The sequence below is a fragment of the Camelus dromedarius genome, chromosome 2 (assembly GCF_036321535.1).
Source record: "Camelus dromedarius isolate mCamDro1 chromosome 2, mCamDro1.pat, whole genome shotgun sequence".
NCBI lineage: Eukaryota > Metazoa > Chordata > Mammalia > Artiodactyla > Camelidae > Camelus > Camelus dromedarius.
The window spans coordinates 100,575,493-100,598,461 of NC_087437.1; the positions used below are offsets into that span (position 1 = coordinate 100,575,493).

Here is a 22,969-nt window from a genome sequence, read left to right on the forward strand (position 1 = left end):
GGTGGAAAGAATTTCCTGCATTTTTTTTTTAAATAAAAATTTGTCACCTCACTTAATTCATATGTAAGCTAATTAATGATCATTTTTAAATGCCTCATATATTCTGAATGCTGTGCTAAAGCCCAAGGATACCAAGATAAATGAAATAAGGAATGTGTCCTTGATGTGCTTACAGAGGTCAAAACTCCAGCTGGGCAGCACCAGCTGACAGCACCAGAAGCCGAGTAACTTGAAGCTTTTCAAGCTCCTAGAATTCTAGGGGCTTTTGCTCTAACTTGCTATTGAGGAACCTAGCTCTCTGAAAAAATCCCTCCTCTCTCCCAGCCCATACCACCCCCAGTCCACATATACTTATTACTGGGTTGCTTTTCATCAACTTTGGTTAATCGTTACATGGAATGAACCATTTCTCCTCATCCTGCTTCAGTCCCCACTGATGAAAATGATACTTATTGTTGACACCATCTCATCCCGCTAGTCACCATACTCTCTCCACGGGTTTTGCCATGTTTTTGCAGAAATGCTGCCACTTCTACAGGCTGTCCCAGTGTCTACTGATATATTGGAACCCTTGAGTATTAAAGATGATTGCTGTTCTGTTTTGACTAGAAAGCCAAGTTCTGTTTTCCTATCAGGTTACATCTATTCAGAAGAGAACCAGTGCAGTGTGCTTGATAGCTATCAGTTGATGTGGAAATGGCTACTACTTAACATATAGTGCTTGTGGACTCTGCTTTTAAATAAAATCAGCTGGAACCCACATTTTATGCTTTGTGAAGGTGTCAGCTCTTCCAGAAAGATCCAAGGGCATGTGGGTGGACGTGTGAGCACCTCTGATTCCAGTTTACTGTTTCTGCTGGACTTCTCTTTCCCTGGTGTCTAACACACCACATCTTTTGGTTCCACAGAGTGTTGTTTAATTATGGCACTTGGCTCCATATCAGTATCTACAAAGAAACTATCCTCACACAATCCTGAAATTTTTTTGGTGGGAAACAGGGAGAAATGCTTACAATTTAGAAATGCAGGCAAATTAAAATTGAATGTTACAAACTCTTATTAATGAAAGTCTGCTAGTGGGCATTTTTCACCCCTGAGTCATACTCTTCTCTTTCTTCTTTCCCTTTTCTGCTTCTTGCCTCTCATTTTTCCTACTCTGTTCAGAAGGAAATACATTCCTCACGTTGCCTCATGAATAAAATCCAGTGTTCATTTTGGTTGCCTTGGTTTTTCCTTCCAAATCTCTCCTTTTACCCTGTGAGCTTTATCAAATAAGGTGTTTCCCCAAATGTTTTTTCCTAGCTCTTGTAATCATAAAACGCTCAACCCCATTACAAGACTCACAATTCCATTAATCCAAATGATGTGAAAAAACTCCGGAGTGAAAAAATTGGTGCAGCCACTTGGGGAAGAGTTTGGCAGGATCAGCCTCATGCACAAGTGACCTGTGCAGTCACGGAGGACCCTGTGCTTAGAAGGGCCCCACACTTGTTTTAATATTCTCCTCTTTCTGTCTTGAAATTCTTAATAATTTTTGACTGAGGGGCTCTGGATTGTCACATATCACTGGGCCCAGAAAGTTACATAGGGAGTCCTGTAGTTTAGTACTACCCACCAAAGCTGAGCAAACCCGGTGAATGACCCAGGGATTTCACTCTGGGACAAAAATCCAACTGCAGCTCATACCTATCTTCATCAGAAGATGGTACAGAAATATTTATCTCAGTATTATTCATAATAGCCAAAAAACTAGAAACAACTGAATTTCCAGCAATAATGAATGGACATGTAAATTCAGTTATATTTATATAAAAATATGATACAGCGGAGAAGATTAATGATCTACTATGAAAAGTTACAGTGTATTAATGTCATAAACATAGTATCAGGGGAAAGAGGTGAGACAAAATAAAAGTTTAAGATTCCATTTACTTAAGGTTTGTCAACAGGCACACTTACAATGCCAGAACAGTGTAGAGGTTGATTTGGGGGCACAGAGGTTCATAGTAATTGGGAGGGAATGTTATGGAGGCCTCAGAGATTCCGTTAATGTTTCATTTTTTGACCTGGGTGGAGGTTACGTGTGTGTCACTTTGTAAAGCTCTTATATTTATGTTTTATATACTTTTTGAATGTGTCTCATACATACAAAAAATTAAAAATAATACATAGCTTGTTGTTATTGAGAAAAATTGGATTATCTGTTGTGAGCCGAGTAGAAACTCTTAAATCATCTCTGATTAAGTAACTCATTGTAATAATAGATGCTCTTCATTCCTGCTGTAAAACAGCACACTGTCAGAGATTACAAGACTCGCTGGATGTTCGTATCCAGTAAGTTTCTTTCTTGTGGCCCATTTTAATAAGCCAACAAACTTCCACTTGGATGAGAAAAGGGCATCCATGGCCACATCTTCTTTCTCCGCTCATTTGTGGATGGACACTTAGGTTGCTTCCATATCTTGGCAATTGTACATAATGCTGCTGTGAACATTGGGGTGCGTGTATCTTTTTGAATTGATATTTTTATTTTCTTTAGATATATATGCAGTGGTAGAATTCCTGGATCATGTAGTAGTTCTATTTTTAGTTTTTTGAGGAACCTCCATATTATTTTCCAAGTTGATGTGGCAATTTATATTCCCAGTAACATTGTATAAGGGTTCCCTTTTCTCTACATCCTTGCCAACATTTGCTATTTGTGATCTTTTTGATAATAGCCGTTCTGACAAGTGTGAGGTGATATCTCATTATGGTTTTGGTTTGCATCTGATTAGGGATGTTGAGCATCTTTTCACGTGCCTGTTGGCCATCCATATGTCTTCTTTGGAAAGTACCTATTCAGATCTTGATATAAACAGTTTAATGGTAATTCATCAAGCTTTTATTTGCTTGTAAAACTCTCTCTCTCTTTCGGTTCTGAATGATAACCGTGCCGGGTAGAATATTCTTTCTTGGTTGTAGGTTTTTTCCTTTCAGCATTCTAAATATATCAGGCTACTCTCTTCTGCCCTGCAGAGTTTCTGCTGAAAGGTCAGCTCATGGTCTTATGAGAGATCCCTTGTATTTAACTAGTTGCTTTTATCTTGCTGCTTTTAAGATTTTTCTTTTATGTTTAAATTTTGCCACTTTAATTACAGTGTGTCTTGGTTTGGACCTATTTTGGCTCATCTTGTTTGATATTCTCTATGCTTTCTGACCTAGATGTCTGTTTCCTTGCTCAGATTAGAGAATTTTTAGTATTATTTCTTCAAATATGTTCTCTGCCCCTTTCTCTCTCTCTTCTCCTTCTTGGACTTGTATAATGTGAATGTGACTATGCCTGATGTTGTCCAAGAGGTCCCTTAAACTGTCCTTAACTTTCTTAATTCTTTTTAATTTTTTTCTTCTTCTTGGGTTATTTCTACTACTCTACCTTCCAGATGGCTGATCCATTCTTCTTTATCATCTCATCTACTGTTTATTCCCTTTAGTGTAATTTCTATTTCAGTGATTGTACTGCTCAGCTCCGATAGGTTCTTTCTATATTTTATAACTTTTGTTGAAGTTCTCACTGTGTTCAGCCGTTTTTCTCCTGAGCTCTGTGAGCCACTTTGTGATCATTACCTTGAACTCTTTATCAGGTAGATTGCTTGTCTCTGTTTCATTTGGTTATTTTTCTGGGATTCTGTCTTGTTCTTTCATTTGGTACATATTCCTCTATCTCCTTAGCTTGCCTAATTCTCTGTGTTTGTTTCTTTGTATTAGGCAGAGATCCATTATGTCTTCTGATCTTGGAGAAGTGGCCTTATGTAGATGTGCTGTGGGGCCCAGCAGCATGCTCCCCTTAGGTCACGAGAATGAGTTCCCTGAAACAAGAGAGGTAGAAAATCACCATTAGAACACCACAATAATAATTGCTGCCGGCAAGATCCACTGATGATGCCAAAATTAGTGGTGGAAAGTTTAAGGTTAAACAGGATTTTTGTGTAACATCAAAGAATGACCCATTTAAATATGTGTTCCACGGGGAGAAACACTATTCAGTGGAGAACCTTGGCAGACACCACCTTAACCAGGTGATCAAGATTAACATTTGTCATGTGCTGAGGCTATATTGCCTCTGTGGAATTCTTCTAAAAATTCATAACCTCAATGTACTCATTGAGAAAACAGCAGAAAAATCCAAACTGAGGAAAATTCTACAAAATACCTAACTGGTACTCTTCAGCTATATCAAGGTCACAGAAGATATCAAGATAGAGGAATGATCACAGTTTGGAGAAGACTTAAGGATTCATGACAACTAAATAAAATGTGGGCTTCTGGATTGATACTGACACAGAGAGAAAATTTTATTAGAAAAACTAGGGAAATCCAGTTTAAGTCTGAAGTTTAGCTAACAATATTGTACCGGTGTTAATTTCCTGGTTTCGATAACTGATCTGTAAGATGTTAACATTAGGAGAAGCTTGATAACGCCTAGATGGCGATTCTCTGTATGATTTTTGCAATTATCCTATAAGTCTAAAATGATACCAAATTAAAAAAATTTAAAGAATAATAATGATAAAGAGAACCAGTGAGTTCCCTGCATGGGGTGCACATGGCTTTCTGTTGTGATGGAGCCAACACTGTAGGTACACTGGTATGTGGGGCTGGCTCCCTGCCTGGCTGGCTGTGTGGTCCAGAGCATGCAATGTTGTGGGTGTGCTAGTGGGCACAGTAGACCCCAGTGTGGCTGGCTGTGAGCTTGGAGATGCATAATTGGTGTGGGCACCCTGGTGTTCAGGGCAGGCCCCTGGCATGGCTGGCTGTGTGGATTGGGAGTATGCAACAACTGTGGGCACCCTGAGGTTCACAGGCCCCCAGCATGGCTGGCTGTGAGTTCCAGTGGTGTACAACCACTGTGGCTGTGTTAGTGGGTATGGCAGGCCCTCAGTGTGGCTGACTGGGCAGCCTGGTGGAGTGTGACCTCTGTGGGCATGCTGATGGATGGAGCAGATCCCTTGCTCATCTGGCAGTGACATCTGGTGACACCTGATCACTGTGAGTGCAGTGGTCGGCCAGACAGGACCTTGGCACGGCTGGCTGTGAGGACTGGCATGTTTGATTCCTACAGATGTACTGGTGCATGGGGCAAGCCCCTAGCACTAATAGGCTAGATGGAGGATTCCAAAATGGTGCCTGCCAGTGCTGGTGTCATCATGGTAGAATGATATCACAAATATGGCTGTCACCAGTATCTCAATCCCTGCGGAAATTTCCAGCTGCCTTCTGCCTCTCTAAGAAGTTCTCCAAGATCAGGAATTGGGACTGACCCTGGAAATTTTCAAACTGCAGCCTCTGCACTGTCTTAGAGCGAGTGAATTTTTGCATGCACCCTTTAAGAATAGGGTCTAGATTTCCTACAGCTCTTGAATGTAAGCCCTGCTGGTTCTCAAAGGCAGACATTTTGAGAACTTGACTTTCTCATGCAGGACCCCTGGGCTGGGGAGCCTAATGTGACGTCTAGATTCCTTGTTCCTTGGGGAAGAGCTCTGTGGTTGTGGTTTTCCTTCTGTTTCGGGGTCACTGTGCTGGGGATGTGAGTCCACCCTTCCTACACATTTTGTTGTGGCTCCTTCTTTATATTTTTAGTTGTGGGAAATCTTTTCTGCTAGTTTTCAAGTTGTTCTCAGAGATAGTTGCTCTTTAAATTGCTGTAATCTTGGTGTGCCTGTGGGAAGAGGTGAGCTCAGGGTCTTTCTACTCCATCATCTTGATCTGGACCCAAGAAGCAGTTTTTAAATATGATACCGAAAACCATAACGAGCATTAATACATTTGATTACATCAGAATAAAAAAAACTTAATTTTGATTAAATCACCATATAAATTTAAAGACAAGTGTGATGGTTAATTTTACATAAATGTCTGCTTGAGTAAGCTACAGTCACCATTATTTATTCAAATACTAATCTAGGTGTTGCTGCGAAGATATTTTGAAGATGCTATTAAATTCCATTACTACTTGCCTTTAAGCAAAGGAGATTACTTTAGATTATGTAGATGGGCCTGATTTAATCTTTTGGAAGCCCTAAGAGCAGATTTGAGGTTTCCTTGAAGGAGAAGAAATTCTGCCCCATGAACTGCAGCTTCAGTTCAATTTGAAGAGGCCTTCCCTATGAATTTTGAGCCTACCTATCCAGCGTCTACAACTGCATAAACCAATTCCCTACAATAACTCTGTTAATAGATATTTCCTACTGGTTCTGTTTTTCCATAATGGACTAGAAGAAAATATCTGTGAAACTTAAAAAGGAGTATATTTCAGAATAAAAAAGTTAAAACAACATTCTAAAAAGGATAAAGAACTAACCTAACAGAAAAATGGTCAAAGTATATATTTCAATTATCTGTTGCTGTGTAACAAACCAGTCTTTGATGTCTTAAAGCAATGGTTTATTATTTCTCATTACCTATAGGTTGAAAATCTGGGAGGTTCTTATCCTGGTTTCACCTGGGATCATTCAATATACAATTATCTGAAGGTTCTACTGGGGTTGGGGGGTCCAAGTTGTCTTCACTCTGATGTGTGGCAGTGGGTGCTGGATGTCAGCTGAGATGCCTCAGTTCTCCTCCACATGATCTCTCACCTTCTGGTAAGTTGGTTTGGGCTTCTTCATAACATTGAAGTGGCAGGGTTACAAGAGGATGACAGTGGAAGCTGCAAGAATAGGGGTTTTCCCTGGGGAGTGATGGGAGAGTGTTACTCAAAGGAGAATTTTTATCTTATCTGAAATATTTAAATGTTTTAATATGCAGTCATGATTTACCTATATAATTAAAGAAGTATATATAAATATTGTTATGGACTGAATATGCCCCTCCCCTCCAAATTTATAGTTGCAACCTAATCCCCATTGGTATTTGGAGGTGTGGCCTTAGGGCTCTCATTAGGTTACAAGGGTGGATCCCTCATGAATGCGATTAGTGCCCTTATAAAAGAGACCCCAGAGAGCTCCCTTACCTCTTCTGCCATGTGAGGACATAGCAAGATGACTATCTATGAGTCAACAAGTGGCTCTTACAAGGCACAGAACCTGTTGGCACCTTGATCTTGGACTACCCAGTTTCTAGAACAGTGAGAAATAAATTTCTGTTGTGTATACACCACCCATTCTATCATATCAGTGATAGCACCTATACTGACTCTTTGTCATTTCAGCCAAAGTTGCAAAAAGGTTAAGGCTGACCTATACTTTTTGTTAGCCAGCATTATGCCAATGATAGACTTCTCCATTCACTGCCCAAGTTTTCAACTGGAAGAATAATTATGTGAGATGCTTAGAATGATCAATGAGGAAATATTGAAGGATGGTTTCATGTTAGGATCCCAGGTCTGGTAAAACTATACATTAGGCTTAGACAAAGACATTGTTGTGGGTTTTTGGGGTCACTAACAGTAGAAGTCTGTCTTAACATATCTTACAGTCAGAGCTTCTGAACTTCACTTTCTTGGTTGCATTCTGAGATCTGATGTCAGGCTTACTGATAACTGTGCCATAACTTGTAAGAAAAGGTTGGGTGTCTGGGGCCACTGCAAGTTGGGACCTACTTCTGTTGCTGTGCATTATTTTTCTGGTATAGGAAGTGTTCTGAAACTCTTCTATTTCAAGTAAAAAGGGGACAATTCTTTTCTTTGCATTTGGCAAATATAAAAACAAAGGGAAGTACTTCTAGTTTGAAGAAGAGTTGGTCTCATATTTTTGAAGAAATAGTTTGAAGAAGATTTGGTCTAATATTACAATATGTACCTAGTTTCTTCATATCCAGTTAGAAATGGGCACAAATTGTATCAGGATAGGCTTTGCTGAAAACAAAACTGGGAACTGAAGTGCTGATGGGAAGGGTACCATGATAGATTTGATGGACAATAAAGAAGAAGAACTTTTCTTTCTTCCATTGAGAGCAGCCTTTTGATGGAGTTCTTTCACTATAACCTTGGCTTGGTCTCCTGTATAATTCTCTGGAGTATGAAAGTTGTTCCTAGAAAGGTGGAGGATGAAAGACAGATGATTCAAATGGTAGAAGAAAAAGAACAATTGCAGCTTGGATTGACCACTGCTTAGAGCTCTCAGCAGAATTCAAACTGAGTAAAAAAGACCCCCTACTAGTAGGGAATAATTGGAAAGGAAAAACTGACTTTATAGTTACCTTTAAAAGTTGTCGGTCTTGAAGATTATGGTGTGAAATGTTTTTAGCTTGACATGAGCACATACACAGCAATGATGATGACCTCTAACAGCAGTCAGAAGCAGGCTTCTCTAGTGCAGATGCTTCTTATAAATATCTGAGAAACTGGGCAGTGACCAGATAAGTTGAGGCATACCTTGGAGATATTGTGGGTTCGATTCCAGACCACCACGATAAAGTGACTATTGCAATGAAGCAAGTCACACAATTTTTTTCGGTTTCTCAGTACATATAAAAGTTATGTTTACACTATACTGTAGTCTATTATGTGTGCAGAAGCTTTATGTCTAAAAAAAACTACAAATCTTAATTAAAAAATACTTTGTTGCTAAAAAATGCTAACCATCATCTGAGTCTTCAGTGAGTTTTAATATTTTTGCTGATGGAGGGGTTGAAATATTATAGGAATCACCAAAATGTGATACAGAGATACAAAGTGAGCAAATAATGTTGGAAAAATGGCGTTAATAGACTTGCTCGAAGCAAGGTTGCCACAAACTTTCAGTTTGTAAAAAATTCAATATCTGCAAAGAGCAATAAAGTGAAGCATAAATGAGATATGTCTCTAGAGGACACATTTTTATTTCTCCCTAATTACTGTGAGGAAGTTGCAGAATGAGATGAAAAATGAGCTTGTGAAAAATTGTCTTTTTCTCTCTTAAGCTGTAGCCATATTTATAAGGACTTGATACTATTTGATATGAGGTAGAGAAATTGACAAGTGACTAGTTAAAATCAGTTTTCATGGACTTTTCAAAGTGACTATACTAAAAGTACTCTTCCTAAGGCCAATAACTGAATTGTTCAATTGGGACCATGAGTCCCTGATGTGAGAACTACGGAATTTTCTCTTTAATATGAATATTTGTCCTGGTGTGGAAATTAGTCTTGAATGGATATTAATGCAGAATAGCATGCTCATGAGGGTCATAGTGTTCCTATAGCTTCCTTTTGAGTTACAAGGATGCTTGACCTTTCCGAAGTTAGAAAGAACATAAGTTTAGAGATCAATGTTTATGTAACCATTATTTAGACTGTCAGCACTTCCCCTCCGTGCCCACAACTGCATTTTTGCTGAGAAATGTTTCATTTTCTTTGCTAACAGCGACTAGGGGGGGTGAAAGTGGTGGGCACACAGACAAACTTCTTAGAAATAATAGATTTGATGATTTCTTTACTATCAGCCTTACTCTGTATGAGGTGAACTAACAGAGTGAATTAGTTGGCCTCTACTGGCCAAAGTTGAATATGAAAAAAGATTCTCAAGATTGTTTTAGAAACTTCTGTTTTTGTTCAATAATAATGACCTTTCATATCTGAAAGTATTGAATGACAAGTGCCTCATTGCAGGTTGGAAATTCTTGAGTTCTCCTTTGCCTGCTAAACTGGGGGCATAACATCAGAATCCACCTAATGCTAAATTGAAAAACAAGGACTTGAGCTCTCTATTGCTTACACTCTGGTGCCCCATCCCTGCAGTGGGAGGTGCTCAGTATATATTAAGTGAAGACTGTGGAAAGGATTTCTCCGTTTGGTAATGTATTACTGGGTGTGAATATGGAGAAATCACTCATAGATTGTTAGGTCAGCATCGTGTGATTTAAAAAATTGCTCCATGGGGTACCTTTGACTCTGTGGAATGCTAAATTTGGATATGGACTTAGAATGTCTAATTATGTAACAGTTTGATTGCTTTCAGCTTACTTCTGATTGGGAACTGTTTTCACAAGTTATGAACCCTGAGTACAGTTTTAATGGTGGTTCCAACAGTAACATGCTGGAGACTTGAAGATGCTTAGAACAATCTAGGCTTTGTTTCTTTTTGTCAGTAATTTCTGGAAGGAAATGGATTCCCAATTCTCAGATGTAATTTAGTGGACTTTAGGACTCAATTTCTAGAAAGTTGTAGAGTCATGCTGGATAATACATTTGGCTTAAAAAATTTTCCAGATTAAATTGGTTAGGTGAGAAGTGTAAAAGCATATATATTCTGGAAGTGCAACCTAATTGTGTCACACCCTTGGCTTTTCAGTTGCAAGTTAAATATTATAAGTGTGTTTGAAGAAAACCTTTTAGTTAAGAATTATGACTAGAATATGTTTTGTCTCCATTTCATTCACTCAGAAATTGCCATAAATAAACTTGTCATTAAGGTGTTTTAAACCGAAGAGCAGTTCTCTTCTCATAAATTTTCAGCCTGCCGCCTTGACCAATTGAATCAAAACGGCCAGTTTAAAAATAATTATGATTTCTTTTATTTCCCTTAAATGACCTTGCCTGCCTAAAGTCATGGGATTAAATAATAATATTCCTGGAGATTCACTTTGTGATTGTAAATGGCATTCATGGAATGATTAAATGGCTGCTCTTGTCCGTCTGAGACAGTTTCCCTGAGAACAAACCCTGAATTAAGTATTGCTTTTGTCGAGTTTGTGCTATTATTGTCATTGATATAAACGCTATACAATTGTTCTACTCTTTTCTCTTAAAACCTTACAACCTAACTTTAAGCTCTTCTGTTCTATTACTTTTCTTTCCTCTTGGAAACACTTACCTTTAATCTCCAGGAGAGTGTTAGGCAGATTCAGTTAAAACTCTGCATGACGACACTTCTGCAGTCGCCAGGAGAGTGCTAATGCAGAAGCCACCAGAGCAGCTCATCTTAGAGTTGCCAAATACACCTGAAAATCGTATAATGAGTGGATCTGCTATTGCACATAGATTCAGTTGAAGTTCAGCGGTTGAAGTTTTGATTTGCCCTTTGGAATGATATACTTCAGGGGGAAAAACCACTTGAGTTTTGAGAATAGGATTTTTACAAAAGCCCGAAGTGCTGTGAAGCAAGTCAGGTCGTTTGCATTCCAGACTTGCATGCCCTCTTACTAATTCTATGGTTTGCTGTCTCCAGTACTTCATTTGCCAAGTAGTTTTTGGGGTATTTGTCAGATATGACATTTGTCAAGTAAGTTTTGAGGATTAAACAAGGCTATCTCAGCAAAGGTTCAGAAATATGTTAAAGGCAGTCCAATTATTTGTTCAACTGAATGCTGATGCCTTTGATCTGGGAAGAAAAAGATTTTTGAGAAGTTCTTATAAATGCAGGGAGTCTTCTCGTATCCACCCTTGCAGCTTTTAGGTTTGCAGTGACTGAGTTGGAAAAGAAGCACCTCTGTCCTCCCAGTCCTTTATATCAGATACCTGAGAATTTTCCTTGATTTTTCTCTCATTCACCAACCCTATGTTACATCGGATTAATCACTCTGCCTCTTAAATATCTCTGGAACCACTTGACCTGCTCCACCTTGATTGCCACTATCACATTTAAGCCATCATCATACCTCACATCTAGTATCACCTCACTCTATTCCATTTTCTGCACTTGCAGAATGATTTCAGTAAAATAAACATTATATAGCTTTCCTACCCCAAATCTTTCAATGTCCGCCCACCCCGTCAAAATAATGTTCAGACGTCTTATTGTTCTTTTACACCGCCTGGTCTTACTCTCACTTCTTTGTTATCTTTCTCTCTCTCTTTTCTCCTCCATTTTTGTTCATTTGGGCCTTAGGAAACCACATGGGATAGGCTGTTACTAATGTGGTGAAGGAAACTCATCTGGTAAGGGACCATCGGTTATAGAAATGGGAGATGGTTTTAATTTTTACCTTTTTAAATATAAGCCTTGACCAGAAGGTCGATTTGGATGTCTCATATACTATAAACCAGAATGTCCTTATCTTCTTTTCAGTAACCTCAAGGTCCTGAGAGATCCTAACTACTAAAAAGAAACTCTGATGAAGAAAAGAGACAAAGATACATTATAGAAATATTTTAAAAAAATCTTTCAGCACAAACTTCAGGCTTCTTAAATCTAATCAACTAAAACTTGGAGGTGTCAGAGACCTAAATACCCTTTATGAGCAAAATGTTTTGGGCTTGAGAATTTTGATCTGATCTTACTTTTTAGGTAGTGAATTTAATATAAACATGACCCGAAACGGGGACTTCAAGAAGTTATCTGGTTTAAATATTCTTCTTGTGGCAGAGAACTGCCTTCATCAATTAGTACAGATTGTTAGTAATATTTCCAAGAAATTTTACACCTTTTTTGGCAATATACTCCAGAGTTCCAATGTCAAAGTCAACAGTTTCTTCCTTATGCCTAACCAAACTCTCTTGCCCTCACTCTAATTTTAGCACGTTTCCTGCATTCTTTCCTTGGTCAAGATGCAGAATAATTTGGTTGATATTTTTACTCACTCTGACACTTCTCATTAAATCTCCCCCTAGGCTTCTCTTTTCCAGATTAAACAGTCTTGGTGTCTTTAATCTTTTCTCCAAATAACTGCTTTTCTTCTTCTTTTTTTTCCCTCAGTGTATTTTACCACTTTTGTTCTCTTCTAGCCCCTCTCAGATTTCTTCATATTCATTTTAAACTGCAAAGACAAACACTGGACACAGTATTCTTTTAGGGTCAGACCATTGCCAGGAAGGAGTAGAAGGTGGCTTCCTGACTCCTGGCAAGTGACTCTCCTGTGAATACATCCTGGTATCCTACTACTTTTTTCTAAAATTTTACTCTTCCAAAAACATTGTCTTCAAAAGCATTTGTTCAGTGTCTGTGTGCGGAGCCAGCTTGCAAAAGTATCGAAATTCAGATGCTCATCTGTTCCCTTCAGACTCCTGGTAGGAATAAACACCCAGTGCTGTGAGCCAAAGGGACACAAATAGGGAAGACTGTAAAAACCAAAATTAAGATTTTCTCAGTGGAAGTTAGTGAGAAAGGAGGAGTCTGAGATGCTGTTTGTGTCTAAACTTGCTGGAAATAAACACGAGTAGAGAGCAGAAAAATAAGGGCAGGTTTATTTAGCACCAGAGCCTTTGACCATAAGCTGGAAAATTCAGCCCACTCTCTGAATACAGGGGGACTACACACGGGTCTTTCAGTGCTGAGCCTGAAGGTACTTTCCTGGCCTGGGGGCGCTCAGTGTGTTCATGCTGTTTTGGTGCAAAACTGGGGCATCTAGCCTGAGTTCCTTGTCTTTTCTGGCTGACACTACTCTGTTCCATGGATGTTTTCCCTTTGCTTGAGTCTCTTCAACTCGCTCTTTCTTGCTTGCTCATGAAGACAAAAACACTTGCTTCTCCTATGTTAAGGATGCATGCAGTCACCCTCACTAGAAGGAAATAAAGAATTAGGAAGATTTTTCAAAAATCAGGGGGAAGGTACACAGTTTACTAAATTGGCTTTTCAGATGAGTGCTATTGCTATAAAATATTTTTGCTCTCAACTTTTAGTCCAGGGTATGGGGTATCAAACCTCCTGCCTCTTTCTGATTGTGCCCTTAAAAGTAATCAGGGTCAGGTTATGAAAGAAAACTAGAACAATGGTGAATCCTTGGTTCAAGTGGAAGATGCATGTGTCTTTGAAACTTCCCAAGCAACTTTACTCAGTTCACTGAGTTTTTTGTCTTCTCATTCCCTCATAATTTCTCAATATCTACATGGATGTTTGATGATGTATGGACATAATTTAAGGAAATCTCTTTTCTGAAACAGTGAGCCATTTGAAATTCAGAAAACAGCTTCAGGAAATTCTACACTCTGACTTTCGATGAAGAAAGTGGATTTTGATCATGATTATTAACTTGAGAAATTTCTCATTTATCATATAAAAATGAAGTAAATAAAAAAGGAAGATTTTCTCAAAGGAAAATGTGCAAAGTCATAGACTACAGTATTTATTACAAATAAGAACAAAATCTGTTATTGTAAAGAATGTAAGTTTAATTCAAGTATAGGAAATCACCTCATTTTCCTCTTTGACTTTCCAAAAGTTAACAGTCCATGGTCTGAGTGGTCTGAGTCAATTGGCATTTATATTTACAATTTAGAGAAAGTAAGTAGGTCTTATCAGGAAAGAGAGACAAAATTATTTTCCTACATTTCCATACTTAGGACAGCTTGGATGTTATTTTAATATGGTAGTTTCAATTAAAAAAGGTGATTCAATATTATAACAAATACAGTCTAATCATAGTTAGAATTTTCAGGAAATTAAAACAGAATCACTGCCCTTTAAAAGATAATAGTGGCTGTGCTCTAAAGTATTATCAGAAACTTCCGTGGTATCAGCACTGACATCATGATTGGTGAACAGTGATGAGATGGTAAGGGAGCAGATAATAATGGGGTGAGGAGTTGGCAGAGAAGCCCATCCTGTGTTGGGTGATATAACAATGTGCCTATCTGCTCTTCAAGATACTGTTGTCAGATCCCTGTAGGTAACTCTTCATTCTGACCTACTCTTTGGTGGCTCAAACACACAATTTGCTCTCTTCTAATGCTGGCCTTGTTCTTCAGCCAGAGAGGACTTTGAATCTTAGAACTGGAAGATCAGACTCCTGGAACTGGAGCAGATATTAGAAAGCAGGTAATCCAAAGAGTCCATTTATGTAAAAGTCCAGTTGAGACCAAAAAAAGATAAAAGGCAGATTGTTTCTCCAGGGTCTCACCATAAAGAGTCACAGAGAAAGGCATGGGATTCTGGTCTGTTGAGTGGAGAGCCTGCTTTTCTCCACCAGCTGACTCTTATAAAGTTTCACTCTTGTTTACTTTGTGACGAAGTGTGAGCGTAGAGGACTAAAAAAGAGTTTCAGTTTCATTTACACAAAAAGTATTTCCGTTAATACCCTATTTTTTGGCACAAGTCTCACCTCTGAAACCCTTAAATAACATTATGCCATTCTGATGACTCCCTTGAGCTTGGCCCCACCAGGATTATATAAAGTTTATTTTTTCTCATTGCCACACCATTGCTTAGATTTGCTAATTATTGATGGTTGTTTTAGATATACACAATTTATTTCCCTGAATAGAATTTAGGGTCACAAGGGGTGACCTTCCACCTGTTTTAGATTTACCATTGTCTAAACCATATTGGATTCTGAAACAAAGCAAAATGTATTCAGTATGTGCAAGTTGAATACAGGATACACAAGTAAATTGAGAAAAAACATGTTACCACTTATACCTCTAAGATTGAAGAGTTAATAATTCCAAGTTGAAATGATCGATATGATCAACTTTGCTTATTAGTTATTTGAAGGTTGATAATCACTGTGTATATATTGATGTGGCCTTATAGGTTGGTAAAATAGTGATACATTTCTACACTCTTGGCAAAAAGCCACTACATCCTCTCCAACCCAGAGCCACAGCCCTTTTTCTGGGGGATACCCTGGACTTCTCCACAATGCAGCAAATGAGGGGTTAAGCCTGGCCACAGAGGTTTCCCCAGACCCTGTGCAGCATCCCCACTGGTGTCTAAGCTAATTGGATTTAGAATATTGTGGGCAGGTTGACAGAAACACTGTCTCGTATAGCTGGCCTGAATTTTCCTGTGTAAAAGCTGAGACTAATCACTGAATAAATAAATATTCCAGGTTCTCAGCTAATGGGATCTGTTCAGTTCTTAAGTTAAGGTTATGTTGGATGATAGATTAAATGGCTCGTCACACACCAATATGCACAGCATGTGATAGATCCTGCTTTCAAGGCTCTGTTGACTGCTCTGGCCAAGTTCACTAATAGTTTCTTGATGTTCAAATCCCAGAAATGTTTTCCAGTCCTCATCTTAACTTTTCTGAGACATTTGATACAATCAATGGCTCCTTGTTTTGAAACTTTTTTTGGCCTCTCCAAAGCCATTGTCTTTTGGTCTCCTCTCTCACCAACTATTCCTTCTCGATCTCCTTCACCAGATTCTCTTATTCTGTTATCTCCCCAAACTTGGTATGGTTCAGAATCTGTTTTTGGTCTTTTCCTTTCCTTCCAGGAAGATGCACTGTTATCTTCTTGCATGACTTTAACCCATACTGATGCCCTGATGCCTCTCCAGCCTGGATCTCTCGTCCAGCTTCTCCTGGATTCCTCCTGCCTTCCCCACGCAGTTCCCCAAACCTGAATGCTTTTCTCTCCACATCTCCCGCATCGTTACTCTTCAAGAAACAATATTTGTTTATATCTCTTGTTTGTACTCTCTTTTCTGCTGGGTTTATTTCTCACTGGGATTGGTTCAGACTTTCATGTTTTACTTATGTATTATTCAGTAACCTTCAAACTCAAGTGCAGTATATTTGCTTATAAGGCTTTCTCCTTTGTAAGATCATGAGCTTCTGGGTAGCAAGGACTGTGTCTCTGTCAGGTCTGTATTCCTAGGACCTAATAATGTCTGCTACATAGTAGGTTCTCCATAAATGCTTGTTGAGTGAATGACACACTGTATCTGAATGTTCACCTTTTGGGGAGATTCTTTTGCCTCTTTCCCTTTGCATGAAACTTCAGTGTTACTGTAGTCTGTTCTTTTACCACCTCTTTGTGTCTGAGAAGTAAGCTCATTATCTTTGAAGTGCTGATTGCCCATGTTAGTATGAGTTCAGCTAGAGCTACCTAAAAGCAAGTTTGGCCCGCAGTGAGCATCTTGTTGTAAATGACCAGCTTTGAAAGGTTCCTCTGTGAATCTAATCAATCTCTGTGAGAAGGGACATCTTGCATTGCTGCTTTCCAGGAAGCCGCCAGATGGCTCAAGGAAAAGCATCCTTATTTAAAATCCTTTCAGAGATGTCTGGGGAAAATGTTGTGGGCAAGTATTGAAACAAGATCAGCAAATTAAGTAGTGACTAAGGAAAGAATATCATTTAACTTACCTATCCCCAGCTGATCCTTCTCCTTGCTTCTGAGCAAGGAGAAGTCTGATTTACTGTCTCACCACAGTTCTTAAACTGTGATTTTTAATCCCTAAGAGCAGGCTACAAACACACCTCTTAACAAAACTTTAAACTATGTCTTGAGGATGAGATTATATTGCTATTATGGTTTTTGTTAAAGGAAGATAAATGGATGGTAACACAGTGCTTCTCAAATATAAACAAACTTTGGGTGATAAATTCTCAGTATGTGAGAGGTCATAAAAAGGATAGACAACAGTGAATGGACTTATTTGAAGAAGGAAAAAGGGACTAGTGTTTGCTTCCCCTAAGGTTTTCATTGTTTCTTCTCCGGTCTTTAATGTGACCACATCAAAAGAGCTGGAGACGTTAAAAAGAATTGGGAGTGAGACAAATTCAATTCCATGAATAGAAATTTATAGGAAGTTTCCTGGTCCTGGCTAGATCAAACCACACCAATAAATTCAGGGTCTTCCAAATGTGGAGCTGGATTACCCCAGAGATCAATGGGTAAGTGTACAGGGACCTATTTTTAAGGACATGGGCAAAGTAGAGAGAACTTACATTTTCTCTATATTTTTCTCAAAAATGAGGAATCAAGAACATTTATCTTCTCTCAAAGGTGTAACCTAAACTTATCCTAAAAGCTTTGTTTATTTATTTGTTGTACTTTGAAGCCCATGAGTAGCTAAATACCTTATTTTCTTATAAATTGAACTTCTGTTCTTCAATGTGAAGAATTGAAGATATTATCAAATCTATTTTATCGTGCTGGATGAGAGGTCAGAGTTTTAATTTATTCCCATTTTTGATCTGAAAGCAGTTTTCTCATGAGCTGAAGGGGGTTTGGGTAGTGGTTCTGAAACATGGATTCCCTAGAGTTCTGTTGTAGAGGTTTGATGCAGATGGACAAGCTGACCCGGAGGATTTGTCTGTGCTGTGCAGGGCGGGTGGCTCGCTGGCCATCTGTGAGTAATTATGCATAATATCGATACCTGGGCATGGGAGCTCTTTTACTGCGAGATGTGTCCGTAGAAAGGAAACTTTCAGAAAAACTGGAGGGGAGCCCAGCTTATAAAGTAGTATTTTTCCCCTGAAATACAAAAAGCTTTGAGAAAATAAATTACATTATCACGAGTATAGCAAGTAGTTAATAAATCTAGTGCGAATTGTTGTTGAGAAGTAACACATCCTTCATGAAAGGCAGTCAGCTAATCCTCAAAAGTGTCAACGAAAGGGTTTCCTTTGTTCATTCTTTTACTTAGTTGGATGTGCCAGGAATACCATTCCAGGAACCCATAGCTCTTTACTGCAGAGAGTATACCCCCGAATTGAGTTAGATAAAAACCATTCTAATTTGCTAATCTATTTGTCAAATAGAGTTTACTGTATTTACATTAAAAAAATGTCAGATTGGGAAAATTCCAGATGATGAGAACATCTCAGTCATCATCTTTCTGGCCAGAAAAACACCTCTTTCTCCTCCTTCTTCTCTGCCTTTGGCGTCTGCATCTTTTTACAGCTTCTCTCTAGTATCCAGCAGAAGGTGTGCCACCAGCCTGCTCCATCTCTCTTCTGTCCCTACTTCGGTTTCACCCGTTTATGACCTTTTGCATTAATACTCAGAGAAAGGCACCAGAAAAATAAAGAGTGTTTGGTTAAAATGAAATCACTTTAAATTTAATCTGTTAATGGCTTTTATTCTCCCATCAATAGAGACAACTTGCCAAAAAAATCACAAACATACACAATTATGGGAAAATGTATTCAGAGTGCATAATCACACTCTGTTGTTCATCTTTGACTGAGAAAAGTATTTAATCAAGAGACTTGTTAAATCAGAGATTATACAAATTAACATAACACTCATGTTTTGAAATTTCTTCAGGAGAGAAAAGCTACCTTTGAAGTTGAAATAAAATTTAAAAAATGTCTTTTTTTGTATCAAATCCATCTCATTTAGGGAATGATAGGTACACGTGTTTCGTATTTTACACGTGAATGACCTGCAAAAAGCTGTAACATGTATCTAAGCAGGAAAAATGATATTAAAAGTACAGAAAGAATATCTGTAAAATAAATTCACACACAGACACAAGCACAACACATGCATACTTAAATGTATACATGAAAGTGCCCAAACCAAAGAGAATTAATTTATTTCAGTTTAAAAACTAAAAGCCAACAATTTTGTGTATTAAGGAGTTTAGTGGGAGTGACCTGGCAGCTGTGCTATAGAGGGGACTGATTTTTTTTTTCCGAGTAAGTGGGTACCCTTCTTTGTGGACAGTATTGTCCTTTATGTAAGAATTAGTTTGTCTGTTTCAGTGTTTGTTTTAAAAAGGTTTATTTTGAATTGTTTGTTTCCAACAGGTTGAGGATTATTTCCAGACAAAGAATCCCTGGTTTAACTATCAGTGAATATCTGTAAACACTGCCAAAACCTCACTTTCCCTGTGATCTAACATAATCAATGTCTGTCTGGAAATCTTAGAGAACTTTGGTTTGCACGATCTATTTCTGATTTGCTTGATCTATTTTGATCAAGTTAACCAGATACCTGACACCTACCATTTTTAACATGAGCCAGTGGTGCCACAGATGTGTTAGGTCTGCAACTGCTAGTTTCTGTCTTGTCCTGTTTAGTTTTTTCCTGTGTTACATTTAGGCAAATGAAATAGAAGCCAAGAACATCTGGCAACAATCAGTAAACAACAGTTTGAAAATTTCTGCTTCATTTAGACTCATACTTCAGAAAAGACTATTCATAGAATAATTAAATTTACATTTTAATTTCATCTGGAAAGTTCGTGTACATGAGACCTCTAAAGCTACAAATTCCCCATTTACTTTGTTATTGTCCTCATTTAGCAATAATTTTACAGACTCCGTTCTCCTCAAAACATACCCATCCAGTCTCCAGACATACAGATTTCCTCCTAAAACATAAAATGGAAACTCTTGTCACTCTAGTTTATAAACCTCCAAAGTCTTCCAATGGTGTGCTGAAAAAATTCACGCTCCCTAGGTTCAAGTTCAGCCTTCACCGTATGCTGGGATCCAGCTGGTCTCACCTCGATCTCATCTCTTCACACTCTGTGTAGTCTGACCACAGCTTTCTATTTCACTGTATGTACTTTTTCTTTGCTTCCTCTTCTCCTTCTCCTCCTCCATCTCTGTTTCCCTTTCTCTCTTCCCCTCCCCCTTCTTCCGTCTATCATTGTTATTATTTTTAAAAAACTTTATTGATGGATTATGGAATCTTCAAATTCACCTCTGTCACTCCCTCCCCCATTACAACAAATTGCTACTTCCTTTGGGCTTCTGTCGTACACTGTTTAAACCCTCATGATGCAGGGTATAACTTACAGATGGTTGCTCATCGCTTTCTTCTAGATTCTGAGTTTCTTGAGCACAGGACCCACCTCTTATTCACCATTGTATCTCAGTGCCTAGCATAATGGTGTTGTGAGAGGAATTTCTTATTAAAAAGGAACACAATAAAAATTAGTAGAGGGACAAAAAGAATGAATACATGAAAGACCCAGGGTCATCTTGTTATAAAGAGAAAAAAATTGAATTGTGTGACCAAGACACCTCAAATTTAAAATTACTTAATTATTCTATTTAATGACAACTCTGAATGGCTATCAAGGGAAGCTCAGATTATTAAAAAAAAAACAAAAAACAAAAACCAAAAAACATTTGGGAGACTGGTTTTGGAAACAGAAAACTGGACTGGATGGATTGTAGTTCTGATGCAATATGAGAATTCCTAGTTCTTGTATCCACCAATATTAAAATATAATTTCTTAAACATTTTAATATTCTGTGTGTTTTGTGGATTTTGTATCTGCATATCTGTAGTTATCCGGCTCTGATCTGGTGAGAAATGGCATTCACAGTCTCGGGCAATATACTTAGGGCGTAGGCTTACAACTCTAGTCTGAGTTAAACTTAGGGGGCCCTGAAGCAAGTGTTGTTCATTCCCAGCAGTGATTGTAGAAATACAATCCAAAGTAGGGCTGCAACGGGTGTCACTGAGAAGAGGAGAAATTCGAAGGAGTACACGGGACTTGGGTTACCAGGGGCAGGAAGAAAGAAAAAATATTTACCTCCCAATATTTCTTACAGTGTAAAAAGGACTTCTGATTGACCTATTCAGGTAGAGGGTGGTTGAGTCCTCAACTTGTCTTGCTCTTATTTCTCAAGTCACCTCAACCACAGGAAAAATGCTAAAAGCATGGATTCTAATCAAGACCTACGGGACTGGGTGTAAGCCTCTGAATTGGTTGCTCTGCTTGTTCATTGTTTTCTTTATGTGCTGCAACTCCAGAATTGCCTCACAGGCTTTTCCCATCATCTTGTGTAGAGTCAGGGTAATTCGCTTTATTGAGAGGAGAAAAGGACCTCAAGCACAGTGATTCCTTAGGTGATCAGCTCCTCTTAGCAACTCCTTGGAGCCTCTATTGCTGCCGATTTCCGTTTGCTCCAGTGTCTGGTGATGCAAAAAGTCCCCCAGATGCCCCTTTGCCTTCAGTAGTGAACAGAAGCTTCTTCATGTGGCTGGCAGATAACTGTAGCTTCTTTTGATCATGGAAGTTTTATTTCTTCAACTATTGAGATATTTATGCCAAAGAGTTGAACTAGGACACTCTTAGTGTGGTGCACTTGTTAATGATACAGGTGAGTCATTTTTCAGTGACTACAAACCTAAGGTCCAAAGAGGAGTCCTATCCTTTTACTTTTCTGTACATAAAAAATACTTGTCTTCCTGGCTCATCCTACAGTGTCCTCTCTTTTGTGAGTTACCTTATTCCAGCTTTAGGGTGTCTACATTTTTGCCCTTAATTTCTCATCATAGTTTCTCTCTAGGAGCCTGGATTTTCTTATGCAACTAGGGCCTCTTAGATTTACCTCAAGGTCTAAGATTTGCTGAGCTGAACGAGCCCAGTAGGTTCCACTGTGTTCTTCAAGATGCCTTCTACCCATTAACGGTGTTATTGCTACTTGTGACCACACCTCTCCTTTCAACAGGAGATGAATGGTTGGGATTTGGAGAAGAGAGAAAGAAAAAGGAGTGCAAAGACAGTCTTCATCCTTTCCGAAACTGGAGTCTTTCAGAAACACATTTCTAGTGGTCCAGGTGAGATAGGAGGGAAGGAGGCAGGGCACAGCCATTAAAAGAATGACATAGCAATTAGCACCAAGGTGGTGGAAGGTTCTACTCCCAGTAAACCTTGAGCTTCAATATACACTCATTGAAATACAATAGCATGCTAAATGGTATGCCCGCAGGTGCCAGGACAGTTTTAAGGCTGACCACAAAAGGTCAAAGGGTAGGTGATGGCCAATTCCTGGGAATCCCACTCCCCTAAAGTAGTTAGAATAATCCTCCCACTTGTTAGCATATGAGGTTCCAGAGCCCATAAAAACTAGCAACATGGTGCCTCGCGGCCACTCTCCCTTCTGAAGGACATGGACCACACTCCGTCTATGGGGTGTGTATATATTTCTACTTTAAACTGAGCACCCAACCCCGATACCTCTTGGCCTTTCTCTTGCCTTCTAAAACAACCTGCACTCTGTCTATGGAGTGTGTATCTCTCTGAATAAATCTAGCTTTAGTCAACTGTGGCTCACTCTTGAATTCTTTCCTGAGTGAAGCCAAGGACCCACACTTGGTGGGGAGCATCCCAGGGACTCAGCCGAAACCTGGGGCACTGCCATCCTCTCGCCCCACATTCTTTTTCCTGTATCACAGGATCAGTCAATCAATTAATCAATCAGTATTCAAATATTTAAGGACTGTTTGTTACTGTGAGCCCAACAATTGCCGTTTCTTTACAGAGCAGAATCATAGCAGGACCAACGCCTACCTTGTTGCTTGACACAAGTTAGATGGTCACTTAACTGCATCCAAGTCCCTTCAGAACTCATTCATGGACTAATGGTCTTTGTTAAAACAATGTTTGTCCTGCACCGTTACAGGAATTTTTCTGAAAATCTCTATATTTTCCAGT

At 38.8% G+C, this 22,969-nt stretch overlaps 1 long non-coding RNA gene across 1 annotated transcript in view; it reads left to right on the forward strand.

Moving 5' to 3' along the window:
* LOC135318964 (uncharacterized) overlaps positions 1-22,969 on the forward strand; it is an 82,972-nt gene that overhangs the window by 11,410 nt on the left and 48,593 nt on the right. Inside the window, exon 3 of the long non-coding RNA XR_010377449.1 lies at positions 6,447-6,623. This is a non-coding gene — a long non-coding RNA (uncharacterized LOC135318964). The remainder of the gene's footprint in view (positions 1-6,446; positions 6,624-22,969) is intronic.